The sequence below is a fragment of the Carlito syrichta genome, unplaced genomic scaffold (assembly GCF_000164805.1).
Source record: "Carlito syrichta isolate Samal-C Ts95f unplaced genomic scaffold, Tarsius_syrichta-2.0.1 Scaffold305238, whole genome shotgun sequence".
Classification (NCBI taxonomy): Eukaryota; Metazoa; Chordata; class Mammalia; order Primates; family Tarsiidae; genus Carlito; species Carlito syrichta.
In genome coordinates this window covers 14,100-20,789 of record NW_007249334.1, presented here as the reverse complement: position 1 = coordinate 20,789, position 6,690 = coordinate 14,100, and positions in this window count along the sequence as shown.

The window sequence follows — 6,690 nt, the reverse complement described above, 5'->3', positions numbered from 1 at the left end:
GCAACTGCACTCCAGTCTGGGTGACAGAGTGAGACTCCAACTCAAAAAAAAAAAACAAAACGAAAAAAACCTTCACTTCTAGAAGAGTCAAGCTTCTTCACTCCAAACAGATGGAGTTGTCATTCAACTTAACGGATCAACAACATCCCATGAGCCAGACCTGGTCCCACCCCCTCTGTTTGCAACTAAAACTGGATATTTGTGAGGAAAGAAACCTTGATTCCTGCTGTACATGATCTACCAAAATTAATCCAAAACAGATCAGAGGTCTGAACATGAGCACTTGAACAGTGAAGCTTTTTGAAGAAAAAGGAAAATATCCTATCTCTGGGATGGGCAAAGGTTTCTTGACACACAGAGCACAAGCTACAGAAGAAATCGGAGTTCCGTCAGCATGAGCATTGCTCTCCAAGATAAATAAGCCAGCCCTGGACTGCCAGGCAAAAATAATATCTGCGTGTCCTGACAAAGGACCCCTTATCCTGAATACAGGAAAAAGAAACCCTGCAAATCAAAAATAAGATGAAAACCCCCATTTAACAAGCGAGCGAGAGACTTGACCACAGATGTTCACAAAACACAGCTGATTCTCAGCTTACCAAGGGATTATGTCCCACTGTGAGCTGAAAACATCTTTAGGTTGGGATTCACCAACCCTCGGGAAGGCGTGGTGGGCTGGGAGCTGCAGCCCATCGCCTCAGCACTGCAAGAGTGTCACACCACATGTCACCAGCCCGGGAAAAGACCCAAGTCCAGAGTGTGGTGTCCACCATAGCTGCTGCTTTCTCGCCATCAGGAAGTCGAGCCACTGTACGTCACGGACCCATGCAGACTTGCCTGGTCAGTCAGAACATGGAAAGTTGCACAGCATTGTTCGTCCCCACTTAAATCACAGAGATGCTGCTTCCCATACATTAGAATGACTAGAATTAGACGGACGCTACCAAATACAAGTGTGGAACCACTGGAGCTCGCATGTGGCTGTCTCAAGTGTATCCAGTTTGGAAAACTGGTGGGCAAGTTTGTTGTTTTTTGTATTTTGTGGGTAATAGAGATGGAGTCTCGCTGTATTGTCCAGACTGGTCCCCAACTCCTGGCCTCCCAAAGTGCTAGGAGTACGGGTGTGAGCCACCACACCCAGCCTTGTTTTCTTGAGTAGACATAGGCCTACTCCTCCCTTATGACTCAGCGGTTCTCTTAGATACTCATTTAAGGACACTCTGTCCTCAGAAAACTGGTACAAGGATGCTTGTCCTGTTATTCATCTTAACACATCATCAAGGGGAACACAGATAAGCGGATTATGGCATATTCCTGCTCAGCAGTAAGCGAGAACGAACTTCGATGAGTGCAGTAATGAGTAGGATCTCAAACATGCGTTAAGTGAAAGAAGATCTGTAAGAGTTCCATGTCTGTCTTTCGATGAGGTTCTGCCTCTGACCAAACTAGTTGATGACAGTAGAAACTGGAATAGTGGCCGGGTTCGGTGGCTCAGCCTGTCACCCCAGCACTTTGGGAGGCCGAGGCAAGTGGATTGCCTGAGCCCGCGGGTTCGAGACCAGCCCGGGCAACTTGGTGTGAGACTTCATCTCTACAATCAATCAAAAAATGAGCTGGGTGTGGTGGCGCACACCTGTAGATCTGGCCACTTGGAAGACAGGCAGAGGATCACCGGACCCCAGCAGGTCGATGCTGGGGTGGCCATGAGCGTGCCACTGCCTCCAACCTGGGCAACGGGGTGAGACTCCTGCTCCAAAAAAGGAAGGAAAAAAAAATTGGAACAACGTTTTCTCCTGAAGAGCAGAGGGCGGGATCTGCTAAAGGGGCCCGAGGAAACCCTCTGGGGTGAGGGACGTCTTCCACATCGTGTTGTGATGGTGGTTCCGTGAGTGTATGCATTCGTCAAAACTTGTCGCACTCTTAAAATCTATGTGTTCTAGCCGGGCTCGGTGGCTCAGCCTATAATCCGGCGCCTTTGGGAAGCTGGGGTGGGTGGGTTGCCTGATTTCGTGGGTTTGAGACCTGCCTGGGCAACTTGGTGAGACCTCATCTCTACAATAAATCAAAAAATAAGCTGGGCGTGGTAGCGCGCGCCTGTAGTTCCAGCTACTTGGAAGGCTGAGGCGGAACGATCGCCGGAGCCCAGCAGGTCGAGGCTGCAGTGGCCGCCCTAAATAAAAGTAAAACAATGTGCAGGATTATCAGGGAGAACGCATTTTCCAGCACCCCACACAGAGACCAAGCAATTCCCATTCCCACCCAGCCCACGAGAAGCTGGTTGCCTGGTGGGCTTGGAACCAAGCTCACCTGGTTCGGTAGCTTCTGGAGTCCAGCGTGTCTGCCTGCCATGGGAAGGATCCATTCCAGAGTGTTCTCCGCATGATAAGACTTTGTCCTGATGGAGGGAGCGGTCTGCATTTGTCCAGTACTGCCCATTCCCAGGTGGGTGAATTTGTCCAGCTTGGGGATCAAGTGTCAGGAAACGGATCAGACCACGCCCTTCAAGCCAGGTTCGTGTGCAAAAGGAAAAAAAGCTAGGATTTTGCATCCACATGTCTGCTGTGCCTTATGGGAGGTTGGGAGGGCATTATGTGTGATCGCCTGAGAAATTCCAACCCACCTCCTGTCATAGGAAGACAGATAAGCAGCAGTTGGTGTGGAGGGAATGGGAGCTAAGCTGACCAGACAGGCTGCCGCTTCCTTCTCATGGGGACAGTCGCACCCCCTAATGCCGATCACGCCTCCAGGGCTGTCTCCGGAGTAACAGGACGGTCATGGAGGTATATCAGGCATAATGCTAGCCTCCTGGCCTCACGTCTTCATGGGTTCTTAACACCAGAGCAATGCTCTCAGGCCCTCTGCACCCTCTCCCAGGTGGTTGGAGTGACGTTGCTGATTAATTTCTGAGAGAATCTGCATTTCTGGTTTTATTTCTTTCTGAGTCAGAGTCTCTGTTGCCCAGGCTGGAAGGCAGTGGCACGTTCATGGCCACCACAGCCTCAACCTGCTGGGCTCAGGCGATCCTTCCACCTTAGCCTTGCACCTGTAGTTTCAGTTACTTGAGTGCCTCCACACCCAGCTAATTTTTTAATTTATCGTAGAAGCCAGATCTCGCTAAGTTCCCCAGGCTGGGCTCAGAACTCTTGGGCAAAGAGAAGTCCCCTCATCTCGGCCTCCCAAAGTGCTGGAATTACAGATGTGAGCCACCACCCAGCTTGCATTTTTGCTCCAGTCACGACAGCACTTTCTCTCCCAGATGTGACCTGTGGCTGTCCAGTCGGCCCTGGTGGGGAGGTGTGTATGTCAGTATCAGGAGTGCGTTATTAGCAAAACCATTTAGCACTCATCGAAAGCCAGACTCTCTCGTCAGCTTTTACCCGTTTGTCTCCCAAGTTCTAGTTCTTGCTTCTTTCGGAACTCTGGGGTCAGGAGGAGGAGGTTGTTTTCCCATTTCCTCTCAAACAACAAAAAGCAAGAAATTAAGGATATAACTCTACCTGGACTAATTCTAGTCTCTTTAAGACCAGTGGCCCAAGCTAGGAGTGTGTTTATATGAAAGTCGCAGAAATGATAAGGCTGAAAATAGATGGATAGAAAAATGATGTGAGCAAAAACGAGCGCTAATACCCGACAAAGGGTTTACAGTTACAAGTGCTGCCGGGCAAGAGGCTGTTCACAAACTAAATACAGCAGCTAAACGCAGCTAGCAGAAAAGGCACTTCTGTTTCCAGCTTTAAGAGTGACTTCAGGCCAGGCTTGGTGGCACACCCTGTGATCCCAGCTCTTTGGGAGCCCAAGATGAGTGGATTGCCTGAGCCTGCGGGTTCGAGACCAGCCCAGGCAACTTGGCAAGGCCTCGTCTCTACAATAAAATAAAAAATCAGCCGGGCATGGTAGCGCTCAACTGTAGTTCCAGCTACTTGGAAGGCTGAGGTGGAAGGATCGCTGGAGCCCACAGGTCGACGCTGGGGTGGCCATGAGCGTGCCACTGCACTCCAGCTTGGGCGACAGAGTGAGACTCAGACTCAAGAAAAAAAGTGACTTCATCAGACTAAACATTCTGCCAACAATAATAAAAACAATTTTGTTGAATTAGGGTCTCACACTGCCACCCAGGCTGGAGTGCAGTGGTGCGATCACAGCTCACAGCAGCCTCCACCTCTTGGGTTCAGACGATCCTTCCACCTCAGCCTCCCGAGTAGCTGAGACTGTAGGCACACCACCACATTGGATTAATTTTTTTAAAAAGTATTTTTGTAGAAATGAGGTCTCGCCATGTTCCCCAGACTGGTCTTGAGCTCCTGGCCTCAAGCAGTCCTCCCACCTCAGCCTCTCAAAGGGCTGGGATTGCGGGCATGAGCCGCTGCACCCGGCCAAAAAGTTGAACTTAAAAAAAAAAAAAAACTAGCTGTTTGGAGGCACGGGAGAGCAAACAACCTGTGAGGACTCAGAAGGCCGTGTCCCAGGGAGAAGGAATGTGTCACAGGAAACCTGCTGTCGACACCACGGTCCCCTGTGGCGCTTGGGCTGGGGTGACGCAGCTCGGCTTCTGGTCACCGTTCAGGAATGGGAGAGAAAGACACAAGACTTACGTGCCAGGAAGGAAGCCGAGCTGAGAGCCAAGATTCTGGAGACGAGAGCCAGAGAGAGGCGAGCCCGGCCTCACCCCTCCTGTTCGCAATGCCGGTGATGACCCCTAAGCCACGCCAGGGAAGGATGGCGGGTCTGTATCACCGTTGCCAGCTCCCAACCCAGCTGGCTCCTTCTCTGCCTTCTGCAGTTCTGACCCTACCCGTGTCTGCCTTCTGGAAAACGCACCTGGTGTGGTGGGCAGCAGGAGTGTCCGGGCAAGTGGGCGGCAAGAGGGCCCTGGAGTGAGTGGGGCTGCAGGTGCCAGCGTCACCGGGGCTGGGCGGGTGTGCGAGGCCAGCAGCACCACCGGGAGAGCCAGCGCTGGGGTGTCGGCAGCCACGCAGGAGTCGGGGCATGGTGGGGCGTGGCTCTTGCTTGATGTTCAAGATGGCTGGATGCCCGCGGGGGCAGGCCTTTCTCTTTTTGTTGAATCGGAGTCTCACTCTGTCGCCCAGCCTGGAGTGCAGTGGCACACTCACAGACGCCACAGCCTCGACCCACAGACTCAGATGATCCTCCCGCCTCAGCCTTCCAAGTAGCTGGAACTACAAGTATGCGCTACTATGCTGGGCTAATTTTTTATTTATTGTAGAGACAAGGTCTCACCAGGTTGCCCAGGTGGGTCTTTAACCTGCAGGCTCAGGCAGTCCTCTTGCCTTGGCCTCCCAAAGTGCTGGGATGACAGCCACCACACCCAGCCTGAGGGCAGGCCTTTCGAAGTGTCTGGGCCCTGGCTGGGAGGATCTAGGTTCCTGAGACGGAGGCCTTGAAGACATCTTTCCAGTCTTTTCTGAGTTTGTAGAAGCAGCCACCCCTCCTGTCAATGGGGGGGCAGGTCAAGGATATTTCTCCCACACAACAGTGAACGTCCCCTTGGCAACGGCCCCTACCTCCTCTCCTGGCTGCCAAGGCTTACGCCCAGGTAGAGTTGCAGCGTGACTTATACCAGAACCTGCAGGATCTGAGATAGGGGCTGCATGGACCAGGACGTACCCGTGGGGCTGAATTCTGAGGGCGTTCCATCCAGTGAGTCGGTAGCTAAGGATGGATAATGGAGTGCTTATTTTTGAGAGGCTCTCAGGATCCAGAACTGATCACGTTGTTGTTGCAGGCATCCCAGGGGACGGTGCCAACTTGCTTTTAGAAGCTTGTAAAAAGCAATAGCTGGCCAGGCACAGTGGCTCACGCCTACAATCCCTCTCTGGGAGGCTGAGAAGGGAGGATCACTTGAGGCCAGGGGATCGAGACCAGCCTGCACAATGTGGCCAGATATCATCTCTATAAGAAAAATTTTAAATGACCCAGGCATGGTGGGGCATGCCTGTAGTCCCAGCTACTCAGGAGGCTGAGGTGGATCACCAGAGCCAAGGAGGTCAAGGCTGCGGTGAGCCATGATTGTGCCACTGCACTGCAGCCTGGGCGACAGAGTGAGACCCCAACTAAAAAAAAAATTAAAAAAGCACGGTGGGGGGGACATAACATCAGTAAGAGTACCTGATCTCCGGGTCTATTCCCAATAGGGGAATTGCTGGGTCATATGGAAGGTCAATTTCTAGTTCTTTCAGAAACCGCCACACTGTCTTCCAAAGAGGTTGTACTGGTCTGCATTCCCACCAGCAGTGTAGAAGCGTTCCTTTTTCTTCACATCCTCGCCAGCATCGGTTGTTGTGTGTTTTATTAATGATGACCATTCTTACAAGGGTTAGGTGGCATCTCAACGTAGTTTTGATTTGCATTTCTCTGACGATGAGTGAGACTGAGCACTTTTTCATGTGTCTTTTGGCTGCCCATGTATCTTCTTTTGAGAAGTGTCTCTTCATACCCAGAGAAATTCAGATTATTCTACGAAAAAGATACCTGCACACGTAGGTTTGTTGCAGCTCTGTGCACAATAGCAGAAACGTGGAACCAACCGTGTTGCCCATCAAAGCTAGACTGGATAAAAAAAAAAAATGTACATATACACAATGGAATATTATGCAGCCATAAAGGACAAATACATGGGCTTTGCAGCAAATTGGATGGATTTGGAGTCAACCACACTCAGTGATTTATCAC